The sequence below is a fragment of the Orcinus orca genome, chromosome 14, assembly GCF_937001465.1.
Source record: "Orcinus orca chromosome 14, mOrcOrc1.1, whole genome shotgun sequence".
NCBI classification, from domain to species: Eukaryota; Metazoa; Chordata; class Mammalia; order Artiodactyla; family Delphinidae; genus Orcinus; species Orcinus orca.
The window spans coordinates 10,864,841-10,872,116 of NC_064572.1; positions in this window are offsets into that span (position 1 = coordinate 10,864,841).

Here is a 7,276-nt window from a genome sequence, read left to right on the forward strand (position 1 = left end):
AAACCAGATGACTGGGGGGCAGGATACAGGTGGGGGGAGGCCCTGATGAGGGTTAGGAAACACATTTATGACCACTTACTGGGTCCCTACTTGCAGCAGACTGAGTCACATATACGGCGCTTCCCGCCCCCTCCCAGGTCTCCAATGCCAATTTTGGTCCTGGCGTTATTTGGTCTTGTTTTCTGAGCACAGGCATTGCCAAATCCTTCTAAATTAGTTTTGCTAGTTTCTAGAATTCATATGGCTTCTGGAGAAGTTTAAGTTTTTAAAGTAACTCCTGGCTACAAATTCCTCCTACAGTGACGCAATGGAACCACACAGGTTCTACACCCGCGTGAGCCTATGACACCAGGGCAGCGCAGCAATTGTCCCGTAGGGACATCTCTCCCCTTCCTACAGAACTGTGTCTCCCCAGAATTCGAGCCAAACACTCATTCCCAGCCTGCGAACTTGTGAGAAACTTTCTCAGGCTTTCCCTGTCAGAGAGGGGGAGATCCATGCAAAGCTTGGGTTTCCACGGGATATATACAGACTCCCAGTGCTTTCTCCCCAAAACCGTAATTCTGAACTCAAGAGTAATTTCCTTCACTTCTGTTCATCACAGATGGTGCTTGTTACACCCTGAGCCCCTCACAGCACCGGTCCAGTACCTTGGCAGTTGTGGTGAAATCACTCTGATGACCCAGTTCTAGGCTGGGATTTCAACCAAGGTATGGTTGGGTACATTGGCCTCCATTCCCAGTTGGCAGTCCACCAGACAAACAAAACCATGAAACAGGCCCCTGTGCTCCGACCCTGAACAGCACAGCACCCAGAAGACGCAAAACCCAGCACCACAAATGCGCTGCAAAACAATGCAGGTCTTTTCTGAAAGTTTACTGGGGAAGTGTAGAGAGCATGAGGGAGAGGTGGGCGTTTACATCCTACAACACATGGAGAGACTTACGAAAAACCTGTTTTGGACATCTCTCTTTCCCAAAGCATCACTTGTCCCCAGGACTGTCCCCAAGTCCTGCTGCCTGCTGCCTCCAGACATTCCCAAGTCACGTCACTGTCTTCTCACTGCCCTTCTACTTTGGCCAAGCTCTCTCAGCCCTCCACACCTTTCAAGTTGTTGTTGTTGTTGTTATTATTATTAGCTCCAGGAATCTGTCTTGATGACCTTCCTCTTACAGACCATTCAGCCTTCCTCATTTTCTCCAGATCTGTATCTCCACATCTAACACTATTCAGGGAAAACTGTTCACCCACCCTAGTTGGGGAATAGGGAAACCAGGGGTTCTCCTTTGAAAGACTGGTTGCGGATGGGGGAGAAGCCACCAACAACCAGCATTTCTGTTCCTGTTACACTGAGTTAAGCATTGAAGACCCAGTGGAAGGTTTATAAAAAAACACTCACTGGGGCTTTCCTAGTGGCGCAGTGGTTAAGAATCCGCCTGCCAATGCAGGGGACGCGGGTTCGAGCCCTGGTCCGGGAAGATCCCACATACTGCGGAGCAGCTAAGCCCGTGCACCACAACTACTGAAGCCCGTGTGCCTAGAGCCCGTGCACCGCCAACAAAGAGTGGCCCCCGCTCGCCGCAACTAGAGAAAATCCTGTGCACAGCAACGAAGACCCAACACAGCCAAAAAAAAAAAAACAAGTAGACATGTCAATCTAACTTTAAAAAAACAAAACAAAACACTCACAGGCTTTTTGTTCCTGGGCTGCTGAGTCTCTCTGGCTCTGTTTAGCTGATGAGAAGTACCATCTTTCCCACACTAATGAGAGAAACTTGCCGAAACACGGGCACACTTAGCAGCTCCCAGCTTGCTTCCCGCTGCACACAGTACCTGTCGATGAAGGACATAATTAAGTGTTTTGGTTGAGAGATGGATTGTGGAAACGCCTTCCTCTCTCTTTTCCACAGGGATGGAAACATCCGTGTTCCTTGAAAAGCGGAGTTGGTAAAGTCACATGGGAGCTGAGAACAGAGGCGAGGGAAGAAATTGTAGGAGTGGAGAGTTGCATATTTCAGTCAGTGCAGCTGGGAGGCTGGAGGGATCGCTTTAATGAGGGCTCATTGGGTATTCGTTTGGGAAGTCTTCGTGGAAGAGCGTTTTGATCAGTATTTCAAAGAAAGCAAGGTCGTGTTTTTAAAGAAAGAGGTAGAAAACAAGTTTCCAGGATGCATGCAGCCCCCTACCCCCAGGAATACTCTGTGTGAAAGCTCCCCACCTCACAGAATGACTGACACACAGCAGATGCAAGGGGGCGATCATAAAGGGAAATGATGCAGTACCTGGGATTACACGTGGCTTCCTGAGCGTTCAAACCTGCTCCTGGAGCTGACAGGGTCACACGAGGGAAAGAAGAGCAACCCGGTACAGGGACAAATGAAGAGGTGTTTGTGGAGGGACTTCTGATAACCGTTATTGGGTCCAATCCTGTGTCAGGGAGCTTCTAAACTAAACACGGGACCTGTGTGTTCACCTCAGAGGGATATGGACACTTCCTTGCTCTTGTCTGTAACTACTGAATTCTCAATTTTCTAGGTTTCAAGACAAACATTTTTTAAAGGAATACTGTTTAAGGGGTACATAACAGGGGCTTCCCTGGTGGTGGAATGGTTGAGAGTCCGCCTACCGATGCAGGGCACACGGCTTCGTGCCCCGGTCCGGGAGGATCCCACGTGCTGCGGAGCGGCTGGGCCCGTGAGCCATGGCCGCTGAGCCTGCGCGTCCAGAGCCTGTGCTCCGCAACGGGAGAGGCCACAACAGTGACAGGTCCGCGTACTGGAAAAAAAAAAAAAACAGAGATGGAAATGAGTGAAAGATTGTTGGGAGGGGGTGGGGTTGGGTGGGAGCAGAGCATAGGGGGAGTTAGGTAAGAAAGACCATATGGTTGTCTCATGTAGAAACTCAAAATTATAAGCTACTTGTATGTTTCCTCCTGGCTCCCTCTGGAATTTTAGTGTAAGTGCTGTGTGAATACAGCTACTACTTTATAAAGAGCATTAAGAAGAGAGTGTTGGTTTAGACCATTTTTGTTTGTCGTCGTTTCCTTTGCTGCGCTCTAACATCTAGAATATTTCGAGTATTGATAAGGTGATTGATAATTTTACACTTCGGTGCATATAATAATTTTAGAGGCAATTATAAAGGATCATAAGATTGCCTGTGGGTAAGGGAGGAGAAAAGTAAAAGATGTATTGCTAGACGTTAAAATAGAATCTGTGTGTGTGTGTGTGTGTGTGTGTGTGTGTGTGTAGTTTATAAATGCACACGCATGTCAGCTGACGTGTGGCTAATTTTCAAGGAGAAATATTATTCCTGTGGTTAGAGTTGTCAGTTACTGGTTTTCCTTTTCTTTCCACTTTCTTATTCACTTATTGCTTAACAGGGGATAAAATTCTTTCCCCTTCACCTCATCCTTTATACCAAATAGAGAACAAAAATCTATCTACATCGATACCTATACTACCTATACCTTGCTGCTATGCCTCACAAGAAAAACTTTTTTTCAAAGATGAGAATGCTACCTTGTCTTCTCATATTTCTAAAGAGTTATCCAAAACCAATTGTCTTGCCCTAACTCAGTCCTTTTAAACAAATTAAGCTATTTATTGTTCACTCTCAAGACCATGCCAAGAGAAGAGCTAAGAAGACAAAATCTGGAGCTGAGCGCTTGAGGCCGCAGATTGAAGCTGGTGGGTCTGAACAGCAGGGTGGCGATGAATGGAGACCCACCGGATGGAAAAGTGAAGGCTGTTTGTCATTCAGAGCTTGCTGGAGCAAAGGAGTCAGACACCATCACTGGGAGACGCTGAAGGGCCGACAGAGGAGAGGGAAAGCTTCACAGTGGAACAAAGGAAGGTTCCAGGTGTGACTGGAGGCTCTTGGCCTGGAGAAGCTGGAGGCGGGGTAACTACAGCATCCGATGTGATTGGTTAGGGGAGCATATCTGGCTTCTTCTGATTGGTTAGATTTCTCTGGTTGGAAACAGGGACAAAAATTAGGGAAGCTGTTTTTTTGTTGTTGTTGTTTTGGTTTTGGGGTTTTTTTTTTGCAGTGCGCGGGCCTCTCGCTGTTGTGGCCTCTCCCGTTGCAGAGCACAGGCTCCGGACGCGCAGGCTCAGCGGCCATGGCTCACGGGCCTAGCCGTTCCGCGGCATGTGGGATCCTCCCGGACCGGGACACGAACCCGTGTCGCCTGCAGCGGCAGGTGGACTCTCAACCACCGCGCCACCAGGGAAGCCCCAAATTAATTTTTAAAAAACTGCTAGATCATTTCCACCAGCCTCACAGTTAGAATGCTCTTTATTTCATGATTGCTTGATAAGGCTTTGGATCATAAAACAGAGGCAGTTTTAGAGTTAGAAACGTGATCAGTTGTAAATAAGGACATAGTAACTGTGTGATGCCTTCCCAGATACTTCTGAATTTTCCCCAAATTTGTAGTCTTCAACATGGTTTTGTATAAATACATGTGTATGCACACCTGTGTCAGTGTGTAGTACTGAACAAAGCCCATGATGTAATTCTGACCCCCAAACGTCCCCACTGACAACCACTATTACGAAATGTATAACCAAAAAAATCCTAAGATGTATATTTTGAATATATATATGTATGAGTGACATGTGTAAAGTCCCTCAATAAGTGGTAATTGAGTAAATTGCGGTGTAAAATGCAACATCATAGAAAATAATTTCAATGTTCATGAAAACATTCATTTTTATAGCTTCTCCTACTGGAGGAACTACTGGAGGTCCCATCATGCTCATTACCAACTTGACACTTTGTTAGCTCTGTGATGCAAGGGACCAGGTCTCTACTGACAAGTATGTACCCAGAGCCTAGCCCTGCATCTGGCCTGTCCAGCATGACTCCCAGGTTTCTGGTTTGGGAGTCTAATTGGATGGTGATGACAAATAAGAATAGAAAGTGTACTCTAGGGACAGAAAGAGCGAGGAAAAAGCCATGAATCTGAGTCAGTTATGGGAATATAAAGAATGGAGTATTCCACAGAGTTGAATGCCGTCAAGAGAGCAAATATGAAAGGGCTGCAGAGTGAAGGTCATCACTCTGGTGATCTTCACCAGAAGAGATTGTTGGTTACCATGGCAAGAACAATTTCAGAGGAGTGATGAAACGGAATCCAGCTCCACACTGTCCCCCGAGATTCAGGCACAACCTAAATGTTCTCCCAAGATGTACTTTCCTCCACAGTGCTTATCACCTTCTAGCCCACTATATGCCTGTTTTTCTATTTTGTTTATTGCTTGTCCCTCAATGGAGTCCAGCGGAACTGTGAATGGCTATGTGAGCTAGCTCTTCGTTGCCTGGAAACAAGCCAGCTGGGACCAGAGGCTACTCATTCCCCCAGCTGGAGGGACTACACATGAACTCATCTCTTTAGGGGACCAGGGATCCCAAGGTCTTGAAGTGCAGAGAAGCAGGCGTTTTCCAGTCCTCACCTAAATAGCTGGTAGCTAAGCTCAGATGCTTATTCTCTTGTGCAAGGTTACTCTCATTTCTACCTGATAAAAAGGAGATCAACGAGGGCTGGGGTGTCTCTGTTGGAGCACAGTCCCATATCACATCAGCTGTGATCTGTCTAGACATACCTGTCTGTAGATGCTGTGAGGATGAGGGAGGGGGTGACTATGGCCCTTCTGCCTGTGAGTTCCAGATGGTACCAAGCGATAGCTCAAGTCACAGTATGACGGAGGGGCTGCTGAAGGGGGGGCAGAAGCCACTGTGCCCCCAGAGCCTGGCAGAAGACTGACTAGACCACCTCAAGATGCTTTCATCACACACATCCCATTGGTGGCAAGGGGAGGTCGCTGGGAAGGACAGCTGTTGGCAGGGGAGATCTCACTAACTACGTCTGCAGGCTCTCCTGGCTAAACTTGGTGATGTGGTTTCCAGGGGCCACTAGAGCCTGGGAGTGAAGAGGTCCCTGGGGGACCAGGAGTCCATGATTACCTTGTCTCATGAAGTGAAGTGGCCACTATGAGCCTCAGGGTAGGGGAGCTGCTGAGCAGGTTCTTGGGCCACTAAAGCCCAAAGGCAACTGGATCCCTCAGAAACGTGAGAGCAGCACATTCTCCATGGAAGAGGAATCTGGGCTGAATAGGAGACTGACCGATTAGGAGGGGCAGGTGTACCTAGCCTGTTCTTGAGTTGGGGAATTTGAGTTCATTAGGAACAAGGAGAGGAGACTGTCAGGCGGTCCTAACTACAGGGTGAAGGCCCCCTGTAGCGCCTGCAGCAGGGGACGCCCCTGGTACTCCCTGCAAAGCTGTTGTAAGACAATTAGACCATCAGCTCCATGACAACAGCAGGGGCTGTGTCTTTGTGTCACCACCGCATCTCCGGTATCTAGAACACCGCCTGGCACGTGGTAACTGCCCGATAAATATTGGTTGAATGAAATGAATGAATGAGGTTCTGTGTTGAGGAACAAGCGAGGCATAGAGAGGTGAAGTTATAGAGACATTCAGCCCCTGCACCAGAAAAGGAACACAGTTCCTTTGGTTGACCACTCTATTGGTTTAGCAGTGGGCTTGTAAGGCTGTATAGTGGGTGTGTCACTCAACAGTGTCACCTTGTGGCTCCTTCTCAGAGTTCACCTTCTCCTTTTCGTGACCTGACCTTACAGAATGGAGCTGAGTATATCCCTTACTCCATGGAAGTCCTCCACTTCTTTCTGTATTACCTGTTCAGCTCTCATTCCCTCCCCAGCTAGACCCACTCAGGGATGAGCATGGAATGTCCTCACCCTACACTTCTAGGTGTCTATTGGTATGTTTATCTGGGCTGACGCACAGTTGGCACACATGGGCTCAGAACCCCAGAAGAAGCTCATTCTGATTGGGTGGGGCCCATGCCACACCTATTTTTTTAAATAGATTTTAATGAGTTATTTTATTTTTTATTTATTTTTGGCTGCGTTGGGTCTTCGTTGCTGCCACGGGCTTTCTCTAGTTGCGGCGAGTGGGGGCTACTCTTCATTGTGGTGCGCTGGCTTCTCATCGTGGTGGCTTCTCTTGTTGCAGAGCATGGGCTCTAGGCGCGCGGGCTTCAGGAGTTGTGGCACGCGGGCTCAGTAGTTGTGGCTTGTGGGCTCTAGAGCACAGGCTCAGTAGTTGTGGCACACGGACTTAGTTGCTCCCCGGCATGTGGGATCTTCCCGGGCCAGGACTTGAACCCGTGTCCCCTGCATTGGCAGGCGGATTCTTAACCACTGCGCCACCAGGGAAGCCCCCATCATAGCTTTTAAACCAATTTA